At 40.3% G+C, this 27455-nt stretch overlaps 1 protein-coding gene and 1 long non-coding RNA gene across 4 annotated transcripts in view; one reads left to right on the plus strand and one right to left on the minus strand.

Annotated features, from left to right (window-relative positions):
- Nucleotides 1-27455, plus strand: part of RORA (RAR related orphan receptor A) — an 892807-nt gene that overhangs the window by 465856 nt on the left and 399496 nt on the right. The gene's annotated exons all lie outside the window — the stretch shown is intronic.
- LOC138169173 (uncharacterized) lies at nt 1736-26494 on the minus strand. 2 transcript variants are annotated; one of them, XR_011170283.1, is made up of 3 exons: nt 25724-26494; nt 17810-17937; nt 1736-9013 (listed from the first exon to the last, which is right to left on the minus strand). It is a non-coding gene; the product is annotated as an uncharacterized lncRNA (long non-coding RNA). The 2 variants fall into 2 exon arrangements; XR_011170282.1 differs by lacking the exon at nt 25724-26494 and adding an exon at nt 18501-19015.

Raw genomic sequence — 27455 nt, forward strand, 5'->3', positions numbered from 1 at the left:
CACTCTCAAATTGAATTAAATAGCAACATAAGGAAGCCTATATTTAAACATCAAAGCAAGTGGCACAAACAAATATTATAATGTTCAAGGAATTCAGAGGAGGAAGAGTCCCTTGTGGGCTAGTGTGGTGAATGAAGGTATCACAGAAATTGGAAAAAAGGGTGAAGTATGTAGACAAAGACTGGAAGTTGGGATTAAGCATAACCTATTCAGAGTGAGAAAACCAGCCTGACCAGGGCAGAAAATTTATGATGGAGATTAGGAGACAATAAAATTGGAAAAGTAGGTTGAGGAAAGATTGTACATCTTCGGTCAGCCTGTCACTAAGCATTTATTAAGTGTTCACTATGTGGCAGGAACTGTGCTGGCGGGTTGGAGGATACATAAATAAAACCCAACAGTCCCTGCCCTCAAAAAAGTCCCATTCTAATGAGGGAGACATTATGCAAGCAACTATGAAAGCACATCTCTTGAATGACTGAGCATTTTGAATTGACAAACACTTATTCCACCCTACCCCCTTACTCCCCCCACCCTGGTTCCTAAGCATGTGGGAGGAGAAGGGGAAACAGATAATGAACAAACAAATCATACAATATGAAGGAGAAATATTAGGAAGGCAGGATTCTGTTTTGATTAATGAATATCAGTTTGAAAACTCTTAGCTGCTTACTTGATGCTGGCTACAATGTAACTCTGTATTTATTGCTGATACCCAGAGCCATAACTAGAAATTCTCATCCTGGGGCAAATTCAGTTGTGCTAGTGGGGGGTGGGGGGGGTGTTTTTGTGATGGTGCAGATGACAACTCAATCATGGACACAGCTGTACTAGGAGAGGGACACCATGTTGACAGTACCCTATTCTTGACCATACAGGATCATTCAAGTGGCCCAGCAGAATTCTTCCACATGGGGAAGAATCCCCTCCCCCTCCCAAGAGGTCAGTGTCCAGCTACCCTATTCTAGTTACACTTTTGCTGTAGCTTCATTAGTTTTAATGTTATGAGACCTGGTTTCTGCTGTACATTTTTTTAAAAATTGTTTTCTTCTATAATTGTTTTTATTCCTGCTAGATTTTTAAAAAAATTAATCAAAACCACTTTGCCATAGAAAGCTAAAACAGCCCTGTCCCCAAATGGAGGTGTGGTCCCAAGAACTTCATGAAAGTTAAATTAATCAAACAGACTCTTGACATGTGTTTCCCATCACTCCCTGTGCCTGTTTTCTTGTATACACCAAGGCTGCCAGTTTTAAGAGAATAAGCATTCCAACGACATTAGTGTACTATGTGGATTAATAACTTTGACCAAGGCAAAGCAAAGACAGAATCTAAAATACTTAGAAAAGTAAACACCACATATGCCTGGGAATACTAATCATTTTGTACATTTATAAAGGTTTTTAGTCCACATGGGCCCTCCATACAAGTGAATCAGGATTTAGGTCTCAGAGCCTATAAAATCCTTAGAACAAGATGGATTTGTGGATGTAAGTCAAGAAGCTAATAAAATAACTGATAAGCATTTAATAAGTGCCTGTAATGGGACAGTAGATCCAAAGATAATAATGAGATTGTTGCTAGCTCTTAGGCTCTATAACCATTTCCAGCAACTTCTACCTGGCTCAAATCAGATCAAATGAGATATTATATATAAAGTACATAGCACAGTGTCTGGTACGTAGTAGTAGTAGCAGTAGTAGTAGATTCTTTATAAATTCTTGTTCCCTCCTTCCCCTCCTCTCTCCCCTTATCTGTCAGGCAGCCGAGAACCTGCCTGTCCCCCACCCTAGCTTTGATCTGCTACTATGTGAAGGAAACAGGACTTTTCCTTCCCCCAATAAGCCATCATTTCCCAATTCCCACCTAGTACAGGATTAGCATTTTCCTCTTGGATATTGACCACCACATCCCTACCACAGAACCTCACTCCAGTCCCATCCTTCAACTTACTCTCTTTTTGGAAGGGGACCATTTGCCCTGCCATTACTCCCCTAGGTCCTCAGAGCCTTGCCCTGCTATGTCCCCTGCCTAAATACTGCTTGGTTTTTCCACTAACATAAATAATATCCTTCCTTTATGTGTTGTCTTCTCCACTTAGAATGTGAAGTCATTGAAAGCAGGGATTGTGTTGATTTTCTGTTTGAGTACTAGCACTTTGCCCCATCCATCACACATGGTAAGCACTTAATAAAAGCTTTTGCATTCCATTCTATTAAGCTAGATTGTTCAAGCCAATTTAGTCTAATTCAATTCATTATCTATAGTGTAGAAAGGACAATGGATTCAGTCATCCAGTGACCTAGATTTCTATCCCAGTTCCATGACTTTCTAGCTATGTTACCTTGGACAAGTCATTAACCCCTTTGAGTAGACAATGTCATCACCATCATCATCACCACTACCATAATCATTATCATCATAATGAATTGAATGCTAGTGGTGGTATGATGGATAGAGAGCTGGCTTGAGAGAAAGAAGATTTGGGTTTAGGCACCATCTAACATAGACCATCTGTGTGAACCTGAATGAGTCACTTAACCTTAGAGAGAACTCTCTAAGGTTCTAAGATGAACAGTTGCTCATTTACATTAGGAGATAGAGTTTCCTACACCAATGTAATAACTTCTGACCATAAGGTACACACACATATACAAATATACATATGGTACAGAGATATCAGATGCACACAGCACACAGGCCAAACACTCCCCAGTGGGGTCAGACCACATTCAAATGTAATTGAGAAACATTCAATAAAATAAATATACAATAAAATATATATATATATTATATATAATGTGTTTTTTTCTAAGGCAGTATGTACCTGCAGGGATCTTAAGTACAGGTTAGTAGCCCCATTTTTATTTGAGTTAAACACTACTAGTGTCATAGATAGAGAACCAGCCTTAGAGTTAGGAAGACCTAAATTCAAGTCCCATCTCTGACACATACCAGCTATGTGACCCTAAGCAAGTCACTTAACCTCTTGATGTATAAAAAAACAATTCTCTAAATCTGTGAATCCCAATGGTCTGCTTTGGTAGAAAAGGTTGTCTTGGGGCAGCCAGATGGCTCAGTGAATAAGAGCACCGGCCCCAGTGCTGGGATGACCTGGGGATCGAATCCAGGCTCAGATACTTAGCACCACACCCAGAAATAACTGGCTGTGTAACCTGGAACAAGTTACTTAACCCTGATTGCTTTAAAAAAAAAAAGGAAAAGAAGAGAAAAGGTTGTCTCACTAGGTATTCCCTCTTCCACTGAAATCAAAAGTCAAGTCCAATTCAAAATAACAACAAAAATCACTTTCCTCACTGTTGAAGGTAGCTGCTTGGTTCCAATCAAATAGTTTATGTAGACTCACTTTGTAGTTCTAGGAATGTTATGTTATGATGATGGTGGTAAAAATGATAAGAAATTTGGATCCTTTAGGGAGTTGGGGTAAACTTCCTCCATATATAAACATAGAGTATTTCTCCCATAAGATGTTTTATAGTATCCCAGAGCTTACACCTTCCAACAAGCACAGATTTTTAGAAGGCTTGGCCTTCTTTGGGGAACTTTGTCCAGCCCTTTCTCTGCCATCTGAAATCTGGAAGCTCTTAGTTCTAATCTTTTAGGAAAAATAAAATAAAATAAAATAAAAAGCCAATAGGTCAACTTAAGTGTTCGCAAGGATTTTCCATGTATTTTCCTGATGAGCATTCATTTGTGTTATGCACTTGATTGAGGTATTGCTGACTTTTAGGAGGGTGAGGATTTGAAGGCCTCCAAATAAGTGAAGTTTCTCCCTAATCAAGGCTGAGTCTATATGTAGAAAAAATAGAAGATAGAGAAATGGTCAAGCCAACTTTATCCATCTGTGTTGTGTCCAGGAGTGTTTTTTGCCTACGTGGCAATTTGGAGGCCTACAAATAATTTCCTTGCCTCCCCACGTGCTCCAATTCCCACACCACATAGCTTGATTTTGCTAGAGACTTGTTTGTGTATTTTTTTTTTCCTACCAGTATTTAAAACCTTTCATGCCACAGATAATGGTAAGGTTCAAAATTCAAATTACCCCACAGATAAAGTAGGATTGTAGAAAAAGCATTACATTTAGAATCAGAAAATTCTCAGCTTCTCTGATGAATACCTTGTTACTTTGGAATGACACCTTTAACCTCTTCCAGCCTCTGTTTCCTTAGCTATATAAGAATAGCAATGAGTTAAAGTCTTTTAAAATCCATTTAAATATCAGCCATTATTTATAACTATAATGATGGGAATTTAGAGGTGGATGAAACATTTGAGTCTATCTAGTTCAGTTCTTCCCCCATTTTACAGATGAGAAACCTAAGGCCAAAAGAAGTTGACTGACTTTCCCAAGGTCACATGTAAAGGTCTGAATCAAGATATGAATCAAGATCATCTGTCACTAAAGTCAGTTATCTTTCTACTGTGCCATACTGTCTAGTTACATGGTCTTAGGTCCACGCCAAGGTATAAATGACATATCATTTCCTGAAAAATAGTTTTGAAAGTAGAAAAGGAACTGGGTTTAAAAAAAAAAGGAAGAAAAGTCCCAGAAAATCATGACTAGAGACACAATGTAATTGGTGAATACACAGTTTTGCTAGGTGCCTGCCCTGGTTTTCCATCATCTTGATGGCCAATAAGAGTGTTTGATCTAATTGTCTATACAGCAATGGCCCATTTGAGACAACAAGCAAAGCCAGATCAACTGAAAAATGGTCAGCTGTAGACTTCAAAAGCATGAGACTGTGCTTTAAATACCTTCTTTCATTTAGACCAGTCTTCCTTCATGGGAGAATTGCTTGTGTCATCTGTCTGAAAATTGAAACCCTACTAGCCCTTCCTAAGTTTTGTTCTCATTGCTGTTTTTTTGTGAATTCGATTCGAAGTATATTCAAAGTATTTAAATGGTTCCAAAACTTTGTCTTAACATTCCCTTTCCCCACCTTATTTTTTCCTCTTCTTTCCTCTGTAAACTGTTCCTATTATACCATTGCCCAGCTCAAAAACATTCAATGACTCCCACCTGCCTCCTGGATAAAATTCCTTAACCTGGCATTCCAAGCCACCTTCCATATGGTCTCAACAACTCCTTGGACAAATAGCTTCACTTCTCTGGATCTCATTTGTAACATGGGATGGGGGGGGAGGGGCGGGGCAGGCCAGTTTCCACTACTAAGTCACTTATATGATCCTTTGAACTGTCACTAGACATTCCATCTATTACTTCCCCCAAATAACTCTATTCTCCCAAACTAACCTAACCATCATCCCCAAAGACTCTTTGTTCAGTCTCTGCCTCTAAACCTGTCCTCATGCTGCTCTCTTACCCACCTGGCACACCCTCTGCCTATGAAAACTCTTTCTTTCTTTTCATCCCCAGTATATAGGACAGTGCCTAGCACATAGTAAGCCCTTAATAAACAGCCATTGACTGACTGACCATGTCCATAAAATGTTACCTATTTTAAGTGGAAGTCTTCTCTCCCTTTTCTAAATCACTACGGTATTTATTGAGCTCTAATGGTTCCCTCTCACCTCCAGGATCAAATGGAAAATCCTTGTTCCACAAACAAGATATTCTGTCTCTCAGTTTCAGGCATCTCCATGCCTGCAGTACTCTCCCTCCTCACCTCTGCCTACTCACTGCCGTCCCTGGGCTCCTCTAAGTCTCAGTCAAAATCCCATCTTCTACAGAAAGTGTTTGCCAACCCTCTTAATTCTAGTGCCTTTCCTCTATTAATCATTTCCTATTTATCCTGCATAGAGCTTATTTGTATGTAGTTTGTATATAGTGTCTCCCCCATTAGATTCTGAGCTCCTCGAGGACAGGGACTGTCTTTTTTCTCTTTTTATATCCCCACTGCTTAGCACAGTGCCTGGCACATTGTAGGCTTAATAAATATTGATTAATCAATCACTAAAAGTGATCGCTTCCTTTTCTAAACTGCTGTGGTACTTATTGAGCTCCAATGGCTCCCTACTACCTCCTGGTCAAATAGAAAATCCTTACTAAATAAACAGAACAGTCCATCTCTTAGCTCCAGGCCCCTTCCTACCTTTCCAGTCTTCTTACACTTTACTCTCCTCCTCAGACTTTATAATCCAGCAACACCAGCCTTCTTGCTGTCCCTCGAATTCCATATCCTGACTCCGTGACTTGTCACTCTGTCCCCCATGCCCAGAATGCTCTCCTTCTTCACCTTCTCCTACTGACTTCCCTGACCTCCTTCAAGATTCAGCTCAAATCTCAACCTTCTGCAGGAAGCCTTTTCCTCGTCCCTCCCCCTGCTAGTACTACCTATGACGTATGGGTCTCATATGCACATCATTACTTATGTGTTGTCTCCCTTTATTAGAACGTGAGTTCTTTGAGGACAAGGGGTATTTCAGCTTTTTATTTGTAGCCTCAGAATTTAGCACAGTGGCTTGCACATAGAAAATCCTTAATAAGTACTTGTAGATCAACATCATTCACTATTTAACACATGCTGCCTTATACCTTTTTCTATACTTCAGGGATCTGCTATTTAATTGGTTTGACATTGACCACAACCCCTCCCCCTACACACACACACACACACACACACCTACATACACACCTCCTCCCTACTGTTCAAGAATTGCTGTGGTCAGAAAAATCCGTTGCCCTGTAATTAGCCCAAAGTTGAGACTTTTCAAACTTTGCTAAGCTGGTTCTCAACAACAGACCTACAACCTGCTACCACACTCATTCTTGTACTCTTTTCAGTTTGAGAGTATCTCCCAGAGCCAATTTACATGTCACAGTCTTCAGGAACCCAGGCTCACACAGATACCACCCATCAGAGGAGGGCTTTGTTCCTTTATGATTTGAATTAGGCATATTTGAAGCTGTGTGATGAAGAGAACACTCTAGTTTGAAAAAACTTATGATTATGATTCTATGATTTGGAAATCATAGAATTCCAAAATTTTATGGGGTCCAAACCTGGATCCTCCAATTGTTACTGCCCCCTTCATTTCTCTGGGACCTTATATTACTAATCTGTAAATGGAGATATTGGACAAGATGACTTCCAGTTCCCCTCTTCTAGCTTAAAATCTGTGATTTGATCCTGACATGCCCCCCTCCACTAAACTATAAGCTCTTTGAGGGCAAAAACTTTGTATTAGATACTTCTGCATATCTCTCTTGGTTTATAGTGCAGTGTATTACACATAAAAGTACTTAAATGTTTGTTGAGTGTTGAATGAATGCACATTTATTAATTCATTGGTGAATAGAACCACATAAATTTGGGAGAAGACCATTTCACATCCCATTTTTTTTTCTACATGAAGTATTTTTCTTTACAACATCACCTGTTCCATTGGGGCCTCAGAAAATGTTAAGGTGAGGGATCGATTCTACCTCTGTAATCTCTCATGTCTGTTCTCTCCTTTCTATTGTTGTTCAGTCATTTCAGTCATGTCTCATTCTCTGTGACCCCATTTGGGGTTTTCTTGGTAAAGATACTAGAGTGGTTTGCCATTTCCTTCTCCAGCTCATTTTGCAGATGAGGAAACTGAGGCAAACAGGATTAAATGACTTGCCCAGGGTCATCCAGCTAGATTTGAACTCAGGAAGATGAATCTTCCTGACTCCAGGCCTGGTGCTTTATATACTGTGCCACCTAGCTATTACCCCTGCCATAACCCTAATAGAGGCCCTCATTGCTATCCATCTGGACAATCAGAATAGCCTCCCAACAGGTTTTCCCACCTTCATTTACTGTTCCTTCTAATACTATCAATCAATGGGTATTTATTAAGTGCCTACTGCATACCAGGCACTATGCTGGCATATCTTTGATCCTTGTTATAACTTCCAGATTAATCTTTATTTGTAAATCTAATTACATCATCCCTTTGCTCACAGATCTTCAACAGCTTCCTATTGCCTATTGAATCAAGGTCAAATATATTTGTCTGGTATTCAAGATATCCCACACTTTGGTAACACCCTAACTTATCCACTAGCACTCTACTCTGTATTCTGTGTCGGGATCATTTCAGGCAATGTGGATCCCTGTTTGCCCTTGCCCATGATCTGCAATTTCCTGAATCCTTACTTTGACTCATGTTCCTCTTCCTCCTTTTTGCCTCTTGAATTCTTGCCCATCCATAAAGCATAACTCAAATACTGCTGTTTTCATGAAGCCCTTCCTGATTTCCATTTACTCTTCCAGTGTCAAAAGCTTTTGCCTGAGGATCTCATACACCATCTTCTTTCCCAGTTTTCTAGTGTCCCAGGGTTATTTTGTATTACTATCATTTCTGTATTCATACCATTTCCCTCTGCTAGATTACAGGCTGCATTAGAACAAATACCTCAGGTTACCTGATTTTTATGTGTCTTCTCCACTATGACTGATCCTTTTATTGGGCACATGTTAAGGTGGATAATCAACACTTGTTAAATTGAATTGAATTGACAGGTGTTTGACTACTGTATGCTGAGGAATTGATTGCTCCTAGTGGTTTCACTAGCATTTAAGTCTTGTTTCTGGGACATTGCCTCAAAAGTAAAAAAAAAAATGTTAAGTTAGACAACATCAATAACATAAAAATAAAAGCAAATGACTCATTCCTAAAATTGTATTCAATGTAAATGAAACTCTTTTTTTGCAGATAGTTGAGAGGTTTTCATACGGTAGCCTGAAGGTAAGAGAAATACCCAAAATGTATAGCCTCACAAAGGAGAAAAAAACTACAATTAGTCAATGAGCTCCTGTTGGGAAAAGCTACCAAAAAGGATGCTATTTCTTACCTCCTTCCCCCTAAGATTATCAAAATTGCAATGTTCATCAGTCATATCCTGATTTCACCCCCAGTGTTCACTGGGGAGCCACATGCCCCAAGGACAGAAAAGCATGGGCAGCAGATGATACGGGATCTGACTCCAACACGGCCAGTAGCTATCTATGAAGGCTTGGGTGAATCCCTTCATCTCTTGTAGCCTCAGTTGCCTCACCTGTGAAAGAAGCATAAAATGTTAATTTTACCTACCTCAAAGTGCTCTGAGGATCAAGTAAGAAAATTTACAGCACAGTATGTTGGAAACTGTAATGGGCTGTAAAAGAAGCAGGAGCTACTGATATGAGGATGTACAAAGAGATTAGTCATTTCCCATAATCCACTCATTTCAGCTTTTTTTTTCTGATGATGAATGCAGATACTAAACAGCAGTATGGTGATCAGTCTGAATGGTAAGGGTGACCTGAACATGAATTTATGACTGGCCCAGGACATAATATCTGGGGTAGTGTTCCACTCAGAATCTTTCTCTTTTTCTCTTACCTGTTTTCAAAACTTGCCAGTCTCCAATTCTTTCCTTATTCCCCCAAGGCCAAATTAATAAGACAAATAAAGTCATGTTGAGATGGTGATGGGTGTTATTGGATTCAGATACTATTCCTTCCAAATAACAAATTCACATTGGAATAAGAACCTCCAGAGATATCATCCCAAAGGTGTTGTTCTGATGGTAGAAATTTCAGATATAAATGGCATGGGGAGATATTTTTGGGGTGGGAAAGAATATTTCAGTACCCCTAAAAAGCCACTTAAGAAACTACATCCAACCCTGAATCTAGTATTTATAGACATAATGTCATTATTGCTTCCAAGTTTGGTTACCCTTATTCCCCTAACAAACTAGCTGATATTATACTTGGATCACCAGGGGCCTTTCTGAATTCCATGGTCTACAGAATTAGGCACATTCTAATTGAGAAATATAATTGAAGGATGTGTGTATGCGAATATATGTGTGAAGGGTTTTTTTAGTCAGATTTCATGCCTTCTTTCTTTCAGTGGTTTGAGGTGGGCTTCAAACTGAGGTTGAAGAGTAAATATCTTAGGTTTCAGATTTGATGGGGGTGGGGGGGTTTGAGGGGAAGTGCTATGCCTTTAAAAAAAAGAGAGCAGGTAGAATCATGTCCCCAGGCCAGGAAAGTACCAGTCATTTTCAGATAAATTATATCCTCCTCCTCCTCCGTGGGAAAAAAAAATCATACTCAGACTTAACTGTCCCTTTGGCACTTTTGTCAAATGAGTTTTAGTAGCAGGAGCTGCTAAAAATATAAGCCAATTTCTTTCTTCATTTAAATCAAGTGCTTAAAAAAAAGTGGAGTTCATAGAACTGGTACAGGGCTCATCAAACCAGCGGTCTGAGCTAACTCAGCCTCTGAATAGGATGTTACCAGCCCGGCCTCCTTCTTACATTCAGAGTGCTTTTGGGCATTGAAGGAAGGAGTGTTATTGGCTCATCAGCACTCCTAACCCTTGGGGCAATTAGGAACAGTGGGTAAGGGTACTATACACCCCAGTTCAAGTTGATATGACCAGATGGGAGAAGGCAGATGCTGTTGTTAATTCACCCAGTCCACAATACCTAAGACCCATTCCTTCCAGGCCTTGTTGTTGGCTGGCCTAATTAAGAAGCAGTATAATAAGCTAATATTCCCTCTTTCCATGTAACATGAAGTATGAAAGGTATTACTCTTTCTATGGGGTGTTTGATATTTAAGAGGAAATTCCCCGTGAATCAAAACATTTCCAAAACCCAAAGGAATGCATCACTAATGGGGGAAATTTTAGGCATTGTAATAGGCTAAGGGAGAGAAAGAGAGGTTTTTAGGCTGGGGGAACCTTTCTGGGACTCCTCCAATATCTGTGTATGGCTACCCATTCTGCCTGCAGAGGAAAGCTGGCCTTGCTGTAGAACCATGCAAACTACATTTGAGTATATCAAGGCCAATGTCTTGTTCCTTCTGTTTGTGGCTATTTCCATTTCATACTTTGGCATTCTTATACTTCTTTGTCATGAATCTCCATCTGCCAGGAGGCTCCATCAATGGTAAAATTATCATATGTAACATAAATCATCCTTTCAAAGGTCTTTTTTGTAGATAAAATGTTAATGTTTTGAAACAAATATTTAAAATCCAGAACCGTTTCATTATTATCACCTTGATCATTACTCATGACAAGTAACTTTGAAAACTAGTGAGAGAATTAACTTTGCATATATGTACATAAGATAAATATTTTGGACATGATTTGGTTTTCAATGTCATCATATTAGTCTTTACAAAAACACTTTGAGAGAGGTAGAAAACACTATGGCCCTACTTTGTAGATGGAGGAAGTGAGATAGGGTAAGGGAAATGGCTCAGAGTCGGCTGAGGATTTGCTCTTATACTTTAGGCTATGGCGTTGTGGTATTGTGTTATATAGGTGGGACCACTTTATTGAAAATGCCTTTTGAATTTCATTTAAACTTTTTATGGAAGCTAAAAAACACCTGCCTTTAATTCAAATTCTACCCTGTAATAAAGGATGAAGATTGTTGTTGTTCAGTTATGTCCAACTCTTTGTGACCCCCTTTTTTTTTTTGACAAAGCTACTGGAGTGGTTTGCCATTTCCTTCTCCAGCTTATTTGACAGATAAGGAAACTGTGAGGCAAATAGGGTTAAGTGACTTGCCCAGGGTCACACAGGTAGTAAATGTCTGAGGGTGAGTTTGAACTCAGTCTTCCTGACTCCAGGCCTGGCACTCAATCTACTGTGTCACCTAGCTGAAGATGGGTAAATAGTATTTAATTGCTGGAGTCACTCTCCCTTTTGCACATCAAATCTATCCTTTTTACTCAAAAATGAAGGTACTGACCCACCATTATGAGGGGTTATGAGTTATATTTACTGTATTGGCAATAGATTTTACAATTGTTACCTAGACTTTCTCCTCATTAGTTTTAGAACCAGACACATTATCTGAGAAGACTGACTGGTTAGGGATACAATTTAGTGATTATGGTAGAGCAAAATGAGGGTTGACCTCATTACAATGGTGTTATGTACACTCTGAGAAGGAATTTGCAGCTTTGATTGACTCCTTTTCCCATCCAGGAATCCTGGGGATCTTTTAAGTAAATAGCCAACACATGGCTATTGTAGGCTGAATGTGACTTCTCTCAAGGAGGTAGTTACACAGTGAGCACTTGCAAGCACATGGATTTTAAGGGGAAATGTCTGGCTTAATATAACATGTAAATCTTTTTTAAATGATTCTTATAAAGTTAAAATACAATTCTTAACCATAAACCTAAAGGTACAAATACTCAAGTATTCCTACAAATAAGATGGAATTAGGTTGTAAAACAATAGGTCTTTTGGTCTCAATCAACATAACGACATAAGGTCAGGTAGCCTCTAAGCTCCAAAACAACTGGAGAGAAAAACAGATACAGGAGAAAGAGAGATGTGGGTCAGGGAGGAGGGAGGGGAGTGAAAGGAAAAGAGGATCCTAAAAGGGAATGCTCCTCAAAAGAAAGCTTTACCTTCTTACACAGAGCCAGAGGAAAGAAGGTACTTTTCAGTGTTGAACTTGATGAAAAGAAGCAAGAAGAGAGAGGCTGCTTCCTGTTAGTCTGCCCCCTGAACAAACAAAAAGAACTTGAGTCCAGAGAAATGTTACATGCATCTTCCCTGCATCCTCTTCACTTCTTCTTCTTCTCCTCCTCCTCCTTCTACTACTGCTTCTACCACTACCACCACCACCACCACCACCACTACCACCACCACCATTACCACCACCACCATCACTACCACTACTACTACTACCACCACCACCACCACCACTAGTACTACTACCACCATCACCACTACCACTACCACCATCACCATTTCCACCACCACCATCACTACCACTACCACTACTACTACTACTACTACCACCACCACCACCATCACCACCACTACTATCTCTCCCACTATTACTACTACTAGATAGCTAGCATTTATATAGTGCTTTAAGGTTTGCAAAGTGCTTTACAAACATTTTTATAACAATCCTCAAAGGTAGATGCTATTATTATCCTCATTTTTCTAATGAGGGAATTGAGACAGATAGAGATTAATGACTTGCCTAGGGATACACATCAAGTAAGTATCTAAGACCTTTCTAAATCCAGGTCCAGTACTCTATCCACTGTGCCAACTAGCTGCCTCAACAACTGGTTTATTCAGACTGCCTATATTTAATGCCTAAATTTAATTCCTTTGCACTGAATGATCTATACTTTGCTCTTCCAGTCTCCTTTGAGAATTCAGGACAATATCATAGTTTCATATGTTCCAAAATATGTACCAAATCTGAGGGTCATGGTGGGGGGTGCTGCTTATTTGTAAAGAACAGATCAATTTTGGGGGGTGGAGGGCAATTGGGGTTAAGTGACTTGCCCAAGGTCACATGGCTAGTTTTTGTGTTAAGTGTCTGAGTCCATATTTGAACTCAGGTCCTCCTGACTCCAGTCCCGGTGCTCTATTCACTGCGCCACCTGGCCGCCCCTAGAACAGATCAATTTTTAATGGATTGGGTCTGACCTTGTTAATAATAAAACCCTGCTTCCCTCTCTAGTCATCTTTTCAGAGAATTAGTATTCTCACTCAAGTTGATAGGAAGGCAGAAGGCTTATTATTTCCTCTTCCCTTCCAAATAACAAGAAGGTAATGGGATGACATTAAAAAATATCAGGAGGCTCTTCACAATGGTCCTGTAGCCTATAGAGCTAACCAACCAAAAATGAGTTCCAGGACACTCAGTGAGTTCCTATCTGAGCAGCATTATCTCATCTGAGAAGGATTTCCCCCAGGTTAAAATCTCTTGTCTTTTTGTTTGCTCTGTGATTTTTAAACATTCCATATTCAGCAGATTATTTCATCTCTACTGCCGCTTGCATCAATAGGTTTGAAGTTTATCTCAGTTAGCCTGTTGGTCAAAATGATAGATTTTTAGTAGATACATATCACGTGGTCTTCTTAATTTGGGCCTGGGTTGGGGTTGAAAGAAAAGACTGTTAGCCTCCTGAGCTACTAAATTGTAAATCCTCTTCCTAAAGGAAAAAGCCAGGTTAGGAGATAGATAGATGGGCATGCCTCCTATATGGCAATGTGACTCTTAAGAAGGGCAAACTTACCTCTCTCTCCAAACTTTCATTTGAAGCACACAGAGCCTTTCTTCCTTTGTGTCCCTCAGAGCTTACTCAAGGACAAAGGTCCCACTAACTTCAAAGATTGTGCCTGTCCACTGTGCCCACAGCAGGAAGCAATAAATGTATGTAGTCTAAATTCACTTCTAAATACCCTACTGAGTCAGGAACATTATCAAATCCCAAACCTAAATTGTATTTTTTTCTACAAAGCTTTTCCTGATTACTCTGAACCACATTGGTATCTCCCTTCTCTGAACTCTTCCAGCATTGGTAACCGAATGCCTGGGGTCCATGGACCCGCTAAGGAGGTCTGGGAATAAATTTCAAAGGGCCTCTAAATTTCTTTTTTTTTTTTTTTTTGCTTTTTGGAGGGCATTTGGGCTTAAGTGACTTGCCCAGGGTCACATGGCTAGTTTTTGTGTTAAGTGTCTGAGGCCAGATTTGAACTCAGGTTTTGAACTCTATTCACTGTGCCACTTAGCCACCCCAGTTCTATAATTTTGGAGGAACATAATTACATTTTTATTTTTGCTAATATCTAGGTAGAATTTAGCATTTCCTGTAATTATGAACATAGGCAAGAAACAAACTCCTGGGAAGGGGTCCAAAGGTTTCACCAGACACAGAATAAGGTTAAAAATTCCTGTTTCTACAACAACCATCTAGAATATAATCACCATCTTATTTTATAATGTCATAGGGTCATAGGTTGGAAGGGACCATCTAGTTCAACAATCTCATCTGAAGAATAATGAAAATGAAATCCCAGAGAATTCAAGTCACTTTGCTTTTGAACACATATAAAAGAGCTGAAATTTGAACTTGGATCTTCTAAATGCAGAAGTATTTCCATTTCACCTCAAATATTGTCTTCCAGTTATTTCATCTGTATGAACGTTATCCCTTTCGTTGAATGTGAGGTCCTTAAGTGTAGAGACTATCTTTTACCTCCTTTTTATTTCCCAAAATTTCTATCCCAGTTCATCCAATAAATAAAGTGGGGAAAAAAACACATTCTTTCATCTTCAAACATGACTCATTGTTTTCACTGAATTGACTAGCTTGACCAATTAATTGGTCAATTAATTAAATAATTAATCAATCAAAAGCATTGATTAAGAATCTCTAATGTAGCAGGTACTGGAAATGCAGATATAAAAGAAAATAGCCCTGCCCTCAAGGAGCTTACATTATTCTAAATTTTTTTTTTAAATCAACAGGCATCTATTTTCTTAGGAGCTTACATTCTACTAGGAAGATGCCACATGTTCACAGGTAAAGATAATATAGGAAACACACAAAATAGATGAAGAGTGATAGGGACTATGGAGGCTGGAATTACACAGACTACTCAACAGATTCCAAAAGCTCAGCAACAGCATTGTCCATATAGAAGGGAAGGGAAAAAAACAACCCAGAGGTTTTCCTTTGCAAAATAAGCAACACCTGGGATTTGGGAACAAATGTATTTCTCTGCTGAGGCATTTATTTCTTTCTGATTAGAGGTCTTTGAGTTTGTCATCCATGTGGATTTCTTTAGCCTTCGCTTTGTTACTTTTCATTTTCTCCTATCCCTGACATCCTCTCTTCTCTTAACTCTGTGTGTGTGTGTGTGTGTGTGTGTGTGTGTGGTTAAATTTCCTAAGGGACAGGGAGTCGGTTGCAGAGAATTCACTTGCTTTGGGGATTAGCTAGATGGTGCTAGAGGATATATATGTCCCATGTCAGATATGATTATTAGGCTTACAGAACCCTGGTTGGTTAGCAATCCAAACCGGCTCATTCATTAGAGACTAGTTAGCCCTAAACTAGTAGGGGTTTCTACTTTCCTAATCTGGTAGATTCCCAGGTGTGATTTAATTCAGTCATGGGTAACCCATTTGTATTGAGTGTGTACTAGATGTTGGGCACTGTACTTATAGCTGAGGTATAGATTGATGCCATGGAAAGAAGACTGGGTGTGGGATCAGAGGACCAGGTTCAGTTCCTGGCTCTGCCCATTATAGCCTGTGAGTCTTTGGGCAAGTCACTTCATCTCTGTGCATCTCCGATTCATCAACTGTAAGAGGAGGGGGTCAGTCTAGATTGATCCCTTGCAACATTCTGATCCTATGTTCCCATGACTATCAGGCTGTCATATAAAAATCCTAGGCTTGCATTGACTTGCTTCCTATGAATTTGATTTTCAAATTAAAGTGTGTTTAATTCAGTTCCTCAAACATTTATTAAGGCACCTTGTTGGGCCCTTGGGCCACAAAGATGAATAAAAAAAATAGACCTCTACACCCAGAAGCTCTAGATATAGAATCACAGGATTTCAGAGCTGAGAAGGAGCCTGATGATCCTCTAGTCTTCCCTTTTGTTTTTGCAGATGATTTAACTGATATTCTAAGACTTCTAGTGGCTTTCCATTCATTCTGTCTCTCTCTGCCTCTATTTCTTTTTTCCATTTGAATTCTTTGTGCCTCTGCCTCTAATCCAGATTAAACTGGCATGTGGCCAAGATGCTTTAGCCTAATTTATTGGCATTACAAATAAGGGGTAATACTCTAGGATCCTTGTGCAAAACTGCTTCAAAGTAGCAGTGACCGGAGAGGAAAGGAGCAGGAGTCTGCTGGTACTATCAGTGGACAGAAAGATTCCAATCCACATGGAACTTTGGAGTCATTTTTGAAAGGAGAGGAAATAGAGAGATATATCACATACCTATTCAACAAGACTACTTGACAGATTCCAGAAATTCTGTGTTCTCACTCAACTTGGGCCTCCAAGGGACAAGTTTGGTGAGGAGTCTGGATTTGGAGGAAATTCACCCTCTCATGGAAAAAAGATCTACCTTTAGGGCCTTCCTAGCACTGTGTCTGACACAGAGTAGGAAGGCTCTTGATAAATGGTTGTTTATTGGCTGACCAATCCATATATTTGTCAGCCCTGGGCTGTGGGTAGTAACCAAACTGTGGATTTAGGACAAAGAGTCAGGACTGGAAGTCTTTCATAGCCCATCAGTCATGGATGGCGCCAGTGAGTAGTCTGAAAGGCCAGAAAACCAAACCAAGCCACACTGAGCTGGATTCAGGAGGAGGAGCAGGATTCAGAGCAGATGGGAGCAATGGAGTAGACAGGCCAGCAGCAGGAAGAGGTTACCAGTTGGGAGTCAGGCTCAGAGGTTCTCTAAAGCCAAGGCCAGTGGTCAGTGTGGGGGGCAAGGCGGGGAGTGGGAATTTATGAGACAGAAAAGCAATGATGACACTTGGTCATCGAAACAACCACCTGCTCTTATTTCTGGGCACCCTCTGGTTCCTAAAAGCAAGAACCAACTCCAGTAGAGCTGCAGGCAGGGGCAAGCACTTGTCAACGCTTGGCAGCTGTGAGGAATACACTGGCAAGAGATTTGTAGCAGCACCTGGTGAGCATATCATGATACAAACACACCCTCTGACAATGCCCACTCCACCCCAGTCAGAGAACCTTAGTAACTTACAGCTGGCTGCACAGAACCTGAGAGACCACGGCATCCATTCTGGTCCCTTTAGAGATGAAGAAATCGGTGCTGAGAAATGAAGTACCTTATCCAAAGTGATAGTTGGATAGTAGCAAAGCCAGCGTTAGAATCCAGGTTTCCTGATTGCTAGTGCCATGATTTTTTCCATTATAGTAAAGCTGCCTCTTTATGGATGTCTGACCCATATCCATAAGATACTATGGCCAATAAGTCACTTACTTTCTCTTAGACACAACTTCCTCATCTATAAAAAGGAGATAATAATACTTACCATAATTACCCCAGAGGAAGATTGTGAACAATGGAGATAATTGATGGAAAATTCTTCACGAGACTTAAAGCACCATATAAATGTCAGTTATTAGTATTATGATGTCAGATGGTGGTACGGTTGGACACCTCAGGAAAAAAAAATAACAGCATTTATGTAGTGATTTAAAGTATGTAAAATTCTTTACCTATCTTATCTCCTTTGAAAAGAATTATGAATCTCATCACCATATGTATCTTCTCATGCCTGTAAATGCTCAAAAAGAGGACACAGAATCAGGTTTATTGGATTAAAAAAAAACCCGCAAACACAACAAAACACCTGAAGCTATTGCCTGACAAACAAGAAAATGAATTTGTTTTAACCAATAGAATGGCAAGATTTTTTTTTTCATATTCATGGAAACTTCTGCATGTTTTCCTCAAGGCTTCCTGTAAGACACCTTCACCAATACTCCCCCTCAGGCCTAGTCAAAGTGTAAAAGCTATGGGCTGGGAGAGTAACATTTAAGAGAAATAGAGAAGGGGTATTGACTTTCTTGACCTTCAGCTCTCCCCCTGTATGCTAAATAAGTTACACTCTTACTGTCTTCCCCTTGTAAGGGCCTAAAATGCTTAGTCAGTAATCCCTTTCTTCTTTCTGCCCTCCTAAAAAAACTGGAAAGATGCTCAATGCAGTTGTTTTCACTTACTCCAGATTGTCTTGTAACTGGTTCATGAGGGTTCCTGGTTTTTTCAGACTTGAAAGAACTATGTGTAGCTTTGATCTGCAGCATTTACCTATCTCTAGTTAAAAACAACCACCTTCAAAATGCATGCTAAGACCTGCATTGAGAAAAGAGAATTCATATGTGTTGTATAAGCCACACCACTGTTGCTAGGAGTAGACTTCACAACTTCTCAGAGGATAGTCACAACTTGTAACCATCTCTTGATAGCTGTTCTCCCAAAACACTAGTTTTCACCTGAAAGTTTCCAGAGCAAGGCCTTAAAATGAGTGGACCAGGGCCCTTGCTAAGATTCTAGAAGTCAATATGAGTAAGAAAATCACATTGTGGCTCTCCACATTAATTTTATTTTATGTTAGGGGGTATATTTTATGTTACAGAACTGAAGGCAGCCTCAGATATCCCCTCACTTTATTTCTTGGGTGTAAATGGTAGATCCTGGGGCTCAGTCTCCCAGCTGACAGAGTGGGGCTTATGTCTACCTACATACCCCCTCAGGGATCTGGGGTAAACTCTGAAAAATTGTGGGAATATTTCTCTAGTACTGTAGCTCATGAACCCCTCATCCAGGATGTTTTCCACCAATATCAATCACCAATTAATCAAAATAATTTAACCAATTAACATCAAAGAGATATATACTGAGAAGATCCAGCAAATTCCAAAGTAAAATGTTTGAATTCAGGACCATATACTTTCTTCTTCTACCTTGGTCTTGGGGGAGTGGTTGCTATAAAATTTCCCTCCTCCCCAGGTTTACTTTAGAATTGGCCATAGCTGCTGGATGAGTCAATCCCTTGCTTGCTGAATATGGTATCATCCCTGATTGGTCAATTCACTGATGGGATGGGTCAAGCAGGTTGCTTCTCAAAGATGGATCCCTACTAGGTTCAGCTTTCATTGCTACCATTCTTTAGTTGCTGGGGAGGACTTTTAGTGGCTCCTCTGACCTTTTGTAAGACTGCATGTTGCTCCCTACTAAAGCTCATCTTCTTAAACTCCACCCCAGGTTTTAGCCCATCAAGATTTTTTTCTGGATCCTGATTTTTGTCATCTGGTATGTTAGCCATCCCTCCCAACTTTGTTTCATCCACAGATGGGATAGGCTTACCATCTATGCCTTTACCTCCATCATAGACTTACCTAGCCTTAATCACTGAATGGGCATTGACTCAGTCAAACTGAGACTTGAGCTTAAAAAGGCCAACATCTCCCACTGCATCCAGGGCCATCTCCAGTCATCCCGATCTATATCTGGCCACTGAACCCACATGGCTCATGTGGAAAGAGTGAGGCTGGTGACTTTGCACGGCCCTCACTCACTTAAATCCAACTCCCTTGCATGTCATGGCATCACCTCCCTGATGTCATGGTCCTCTTTGAGAAAGAAGGACAAACAACAACAACAACGTAGGGTAATAACGTGGTTCCTCTCATTCCTAATACTCACTCACCTAAGATCAGAGAAGAATAAGTACAACAGGGAGAGAAGAAACAGATGGCCATGCATTCACAGACACACAGAGGCTGGATGGGGAGATAAGGCAGCCTGGGGGAGGCAGCACCCTCCTGCTGTGGTCTTTGCTAGCTACCAAGGAAGGGACACACAGAGAGAGTTTGTTTGTTTGAGTCTCTTGTATGCAAACTGAGTTCTAATTGAGCAGCCAATCTGATCACCACGCAGTAAATTGACAGGAAAGTTAGAGGACATCTGTGCATGCTCAGAGGGAGGGAGGAAAAGGGCCTGTCCATCATGCATTTCCAGAAACAGGCTCCCCAAGCCTCCTTGTGGATTGACCCTAGGCAGAGCATCTTGAGCATACTCTAAAGAATAGGCCTTCGTCGTCCAGTCCCCTCACCACATTTGTACGCCTTTTGTCTTTATATATTTTCTACTGCCCTCTTCCAGACTGAACCCTCTTTTTAACAAAGGAAAAACAGTTAAACCATATCTAACAGTGTTTGCAATATTCTGTCCTAGAGTCTTTCACCTCTCCACCATTAGGGAAAAAGCAGCTGTTATTAGTGGTCCTCTAGGGTTTATGTTGATTTGTCAGGTACTCGGAACCCAGCATCCTTTTAGTGATCATTTCATTTACACAGTTGTCAATGGTGTATATATTGTTCTCTTCATTCTATTTATTTCAGTCTGCGTCAATTCATATAAATATCCCTCTTTCCTTGAATTCTTCATAGTCATCATTTTTTACTGAACAGGAATATTCCATTACAGCCAGGCATGATTGTTTGATTACATGTATGTAATATAGCACATGACTATAATTCCTGCTACTGGGGAGTAATGCAGGGGTGGGGAACCTGTGCCCTTGAGACTGCATGTGGCCTTCTAAGTCCTTAAGTGTGGCCTTTTGACTATAAAATTCTAATTCAAAGGGCCACACTTAAGGACCTAGAAGGCCACATGATTTGTTCTGTAAAATTTGGATTCGTCAAAAGGCCACACATAAGGACCTAGAAGGCCACAAGTGGCCTTAAGGCCACAGGTTCCCCCCCTCGCTAGTGGATCGCTTGAGTTTAGGAGTTCTGACTTTCAGTGGGGCTAAAAATGATGGGGCATCTGTAGCAATTGTGAGTCTGGCACTAATATGGCAAGCCCCCAGGAATGGAGAGCCACCAGGCTGCTTAAAGAGGGGAAGAATGACCCAGGTCAGAAAAATGGAACACACTAAAGCTTCCAAACCAATCAGTCAGGCCTACTGTTCTCTTGGGAGTGGCTGTTGTCCTTTCAGTCTGGGTGATATAGGGTCAGTCTCCAATACATACATATACACATACACATATGTCCTATGTCCATCTGTGTGTTACAATACAGCCATGCACCACAGCTTCTCTTAACCAATCCCAAAGGATGGGTACTCACATTATTTATAGTTCTTTGCTCCCACAAAGAATGCTGATGTGTCAATTTCAATAAGTCTTAGATTCAATTCTGTCTTTGACTTCCTTGGAAGATGTACCTATCGTGTTTCCCCGATAATAAGACCTATCCTGAAAATAAGCCCTCCCCTTACTGTGTTAGATTCCTCGAAAATAAGCCCTCCCCCGAAAATAAGCCCTATTGAGATTGCTACTGTAGTGAAGGTGACCCCCTGTGCTACACGCTACATTACGGTACCCTCTGTATGCACCGTTCCCCCCCCCCCCCGTGAAACGCACGCCACGCTCTGAGCTGCATCCAATCAGAGCTGCAGCAGTGAGCGCATCATTCTGTTCTTCCCCAGTGATTTGCTTATTGAATAAAGGTACATCTTTTTGTTCACATTTACCTGTTTATTAAAATTGCTGTCAATGTTCATTAAAATAAGCCCTCCCCTGAAAATAAGCCCTCTGGTGTTTTTCTGTCCAAAAAAAAAATAATAAGACAGTGTCTTATCGGGGAAACACAGTAGTGGAACTGCTTCTTTAAAGGGTCTGGATAATTTAGCCCATACTTTAAAAATATTATTCCAAATTGAAATCCCAAATGGCTGATTCTCCAATGCTCCAGCAGCAATACATTTGTGTGACTGTGTGCTTCTAGTCTGTCCTACACAAATCATTGCCATTTCAGGTCAGAAGCATTGGACAGGGGGGCAGCCAGGTAGCACAGTGAGTAAGGGCACCGGCTCCAGTGTCGGGATGACCTGGATCAAATCTGGGCTCAGATACGCAGCACCACACCCAGAAATAACTGACCATGTAACCTTGAGCAAGTTACTTAACCCCGATTGCTTAAAAAAAAAAAAAAGCATTGGACAGGGACAGAAATACTACATGTACATAGTTAAGTAGTTACAAAGTCATTTGAGAAGGGACAAAGCAAGAACCAAGGAAGCTTTCCTATATGAGGTGGTACTTGAGCTGAGCCTTGACAATTATGAGGGAAAATGAGGAAAGAGATCTCAGGGACCACAACTTGAACTATGAAACTTTGCCTCCCCAAAAAGTGTTCTATTCATTCGAGAAATGGATCCTCAGTCATCTCATATCTTCTTGGTAATATTCCATATTTATTCATTCACTTAGTACTTATTAAGTGCATACAACTTGAAGCATCATTGGGAAACTCTAAATAACCTATTCCCCAAAGCAGCAGGGCATCCCACCTTACTATATACCGTAGGAATTTGCCTACCCAGCACACATTTCCCTCCTGCTTCACTGGAAATACCAAGTTAGTTTCCTTGCTTTCAGACTGAGACCAGCTTCCAGTCATGGCCAAAGCTTCAATGAACATGGGCCCATTAACAGGCTGCTTTTTCCTTTGGCTTTCACTTTGAACCTTATTAACAGAATAATATCCCCCTGGCTGGTTAAGCAAAAAGCAATAGGAAATCCATTACCTCAAGCAGCTTAGAACCCTTTCAGGTGTAGAAATCAAATTAAGATCCTGCCTGTGCAATTGGAAGACTTCAGTTCTATGGAAGGTGCCCACTGACAAAGGGGAAGACCCAGTTGTGAAGAACTGGAGCCCTTCTATTTCACATAAAAAGGCCCTTACTCAGTAGGGCACATTGATGCTGAGATGCTGTAGAAATTTCTCAAGGGAAATCTCATAGATCTGTAAGAAACTTGACCTGATTTGCATTTTCTGATTGAATCACTGTCAGGTTTTTAGTTCTCCTCTTCTTCCCCTCCCCCCTCCAATAGAAGAAAGTGATGGAGTAATTGGTTGCCTGGTACTTTCAGAGTGAGTGGTGTTATTGTTTATGGAAAACTTAAGCCTTAACACATGGTGTTTATCTGACTCGGCCAATTCCATAGTGGATTTGTGTCTGTGTCATGTTACTTTAAAAAGACTTCTTTCCCATGTAACAGCACAGTTTAATGAAAAGTTCATCAACATCAGAGTATAGTCCTGAAGGATTTATTAGTTAACTAAACCTTTACCCTCATTATGGCTACAATGGTATTTCTTTCAAGGGCCACAGTTCAAGTAGTAGCATAAATCAAAAGGATATACCATTGGTTTGCTCCATGAAAATAGCCCTTCCCTCTTTTTAAACCCCATCCTGCAATGGAAGCAGAAATCTAGATATGGAAAAATGGGCTGCAAGACCAAGGTATTTAGTTGCCAACTAATGATATGTACTTAAAAGGAAAGAAGGTTACTATCCATTCTTTGAGATCACAGATTTCCTTACATAAAGATGAAGAAAGAAGGGTTTGTGTGTGTGTGTGTTAAATGTAGTAGATGGGATTCAAAGAGAGGCAGATATGTGTGTGCATATATATTAGTGCATTATGTGTGTGTGTGTATCTTAAGCATAGTTACTAGACTTGATTCTAAAGTTTTTATTCATGCAGATCTCCCACTGAGGTAACTATCTTGTTGTAGAAATGAGTTGCTAGGACAGAACATTAACTATATTCTTCCTATAAATATATATATATATATATATATATATAACATATAGGTATCTAAATAACAGTAGATCAAAACTAGGAATAAAGGAAATTCAATACAAAGGTCTTTTTTTCTATCTCTCATGAAAGAAAATCTGTGAACCTTTTTTTCCCCACCTATAAGCAAAAGTCCATTCTGCAAAGTACAGCATTTAACACCTACTGGTGCTAAGTGCAGCCCTTCCCTAGTGCTTAGCACATTCTGATAGAGAGCTAGGATACCCTAACAAGAAGGGGTCTTGAATAATTCAAAACGAAGGGACGTCCAGTTGAAGTGAGTGCCCCCAAAATTTCTAATGATGAAGAGGAATCTCTCTTTGGAGGCCATAGCATCTGAAGCAGGGGTTCAAAACTTCTTTTCCTTCTTCCTTAGGATTTGAAGACACATCTGTGAATTCTATGGCATATAGCTGATTTTAGGGGGACTAGTAAAAAGATGTTTGTTTTTTGGTGTTTTCACGGTCTTCCCCTTTTCCTTCAACCCCTACCTGCACCCTCATTAACCATTCAGGTTTTGAAAACAAAGTAAATCAACAAACTACTTGTAACACATTTCCATATTGTCACTATTTTAACACAGAATTATATACAGTTGTAACAACTGGGTAGAGCTAAGCCTGTTTCCTTTACCTTTGTCTATTCTTTTTTTCACCTTCTTTCTTCCTTCCTCCCTCACCTTGTCTTCTTTTTTGTTCCCTGTCTGCTTCTCTCTGACCCACCTCATTCTTCCCTCCCTCCTTTCTAGTACAAGTCAATTCAAAGAAGATTTATTAAACACCTATTATATGAAAGGCACTGAAGATTCAAAGATAAAGTTGAAACAATCTTTCCATTGACGATGCTTACATTCTAAGATGTGGCGTGTACACAGACAAGAAAATACAAACTATACACTTAGTAATTACAATGTAATTTCCTTCCTGCCTTCCTTTTTTCCTTCTCTCTTCCTTCTTTCCTCTTTCCCTTCTTCCCTTCCTTTCTTTCCTCTTTCCCTTCCTTCATTCATTCATCTTTCTTTCCTTCCTTTTTCCTTCCTTCCTCCCTCCCATTCTTCCATCCTTCCTTCCTTCTTTCTTTCCATCCTTTCTTTGTCCTTTCCAGGCATTAACTGGGGGAGAGAGAGAGTGAGGCATGTTCACCATCCACTTTCCAAATATTTCTTCCAGAGTGACTAGACAGGCATACCCTCTCATTATGTTGCTTTCCATAATCACACCATTATAAGGGACTTTAGAGATTGTCTAATCCAACCTACAAGAATCATCCCTACATTCATTAGCAAGCATTTATTTAGCTCTTACTACGTGCCAGGCACTGTGTACTAAATGCTAAGGATGCAAAGACAAACCCTGACATCAAGAAGTTTAGAGTCTAATGGAGGAGACAAGAAGGATGTACAGAAATATATACGTAATATGTAGAAAATTCATACAGTAGAGTTTTGTGAGGGAGGACACTCGAAGCTTGGGGGGAGGGGTAACAAGAAAGGATTCCTGTAGAAAAGTAGAAAAGTGGAGTTAAATCTTGAAGGAAATACAGGCATTCCAAGAGGGCGAGACAAGGAGATCGTTCATTAAATCATGGGAGGGCAGCCAGAGCAAAGACTCAGGCAGTCAGGGTCTGGAGCATGCTGTGTGCCTAGCAGCAAGCAGGCCATTATGGCTGAAAAGATAAGCAAGAGAAGGAGTAGGATGTGTAAGAAGAAGGGATAAGTAGCAAGGGCAGGTTGTGAAAAGATTTCAATTTCAAAGGAGTTTTATATGATCCTAGAAAAAACATACCCAACAAGTCGGCCAGCCTTTGCTCAAAGGCCTTCAATGAGGCAAACCTTCTACTTCCCAAGGCAATCTAATTCTATTTTGGGATAGTTCTAATTCTTAAGAAATCTTTCCTTACTCAAGCCTAAATCTGCCTATCCACAGCTTCCACCCTTCACTCCTAGTTTTGCCCAAGGCAGTCAACCAGTGGTATTTCCCAACCATACCCTTAATACTTCATGTCCAAGCCCCACCCTGATGTTGAGTTAAGTCCATACAGCTGATCCAGAAAGCTTGGTCCAGCTCGGTCCTAAGTATCCATCTGTCCAGCTGGAGTCTTGGTGTGGACTTTATAGAGACAGTTCACTGATAAAGCAGCCTGCTTCACAACAAAGACAATCAAGTTAATTATTCCAGCTAGCTATTTGGGGAACCCAAAGAAAAAGAGAAGAGGAAAAAATTAATATTTTAGCCCATTTTTCACCCAACTTGGGCAACTTTGAAATCTTTGTCCTATTAGTTGTTCTAGGATAATTATACCTAGCATTTATATAGCTCTTTAAGGCTTGTGAAGAACTTTTCATGTTAACCCATTCAATCCTTACAGCAAACCTTGGAGGTAGGTCTTATTATTGTCATTTTACAGATAAGGAAACTGAGACAGAGAGAAGTTAAGTGATTAACCCAGGTTAAGTGAGTCCAGGTTAAGAGGCTGAATAACTCACATAAATAGTATCTAAGGCAGGATTCAGATTCATGTAGTAGTAACTAAGACATATGTATTTACTATATGCTAGGCACTATACTAAACACTTTACAATTAATTATTATCTCATTTGATCCTTACAACAACCCTGGGAGGTAAATGCTATTATTATCATCCCCATTTTACAGATGAAGAAACTGAGTCAAACAAAAGTTAAGTGACTTGCCCAGGGTCACACAGGTACTAAGTGTCTGAGGGCAGATTTGAACTCAGCTCTTCCTAACTCCATTCCTACCACTCTATCCATTATACTACCCACCTCATAAATCTAGAACCTTAGAGTCCAACCACCTTTTTTGACAGTTGAAGAAATTGAGGTAAAGGCAAGTAAGTTGCCCAAGAAAACACAGGCACTAGTGTTAGGGGTAGAGGTGAGAGAAGAATTTGAAACCAGGATATCAAGGAGATTGCCCTCTTGAATCACCAGTTTCTTTTCACTCACTCTCCTCCTCCTACAAATTGGAATAGGACTAAGTACTTTTCCATGGCTCTGTCCTGGGGAGATGGGTTGTACCTTTCCTAGACATGGTCAATAGATGTTGCTGTTGTGTGGGTTGTGTTGTCCTTGTTTTGGTCAAATGAATCTGAGAATTATCACTTGTAGCTAGATCTCACACTAGATGTTAGGGAGAGAGGAAAGAGACTTTCTTTCCCACCCACTCCTTCCCTTCCAGGATGTCACACCATCTCATCCTCAAGTCAGTCCATGGAACTACAATCCACATTAGGACTACACTGCAGACTTCTTGGGTCCCTAAGCTGTATTGGTATGTCAAGGCTCCACACCTTGGGTCTTTTAGCATATCAAGCAGCCCAGCCCAGATCTATTATATTTTCAGTAGCTCCACCTGGCCCAGCCTTGGTGTCATCTCAGGACTCTGCAAAGACTGATTGTGAGCTTTTATGATGGTCTACACTGTGGCTGTCCAACAGCACATCCTCTCTGTTTGTAACACCGTTGCTATGGCACTAACTGCCCTGTGCAACATC

Source organism: Petaurus breviceps, unplaced genomic scaffold (assembly GCF_028583685.1).
Source record: "Petaurus breviceps papuanus isolate PSGF00001 unplaced genomic scaffold, PetGlider_PUasm1.0 37, whole genome shotgun sequence".
In the NCBI taxonomy this organism is placed as follows: Eukaryota; Metazoa; Chordata; class Mammalia; order Diprotodontia; family Petauridae; genus Petaurus; species Petaurus breviceps.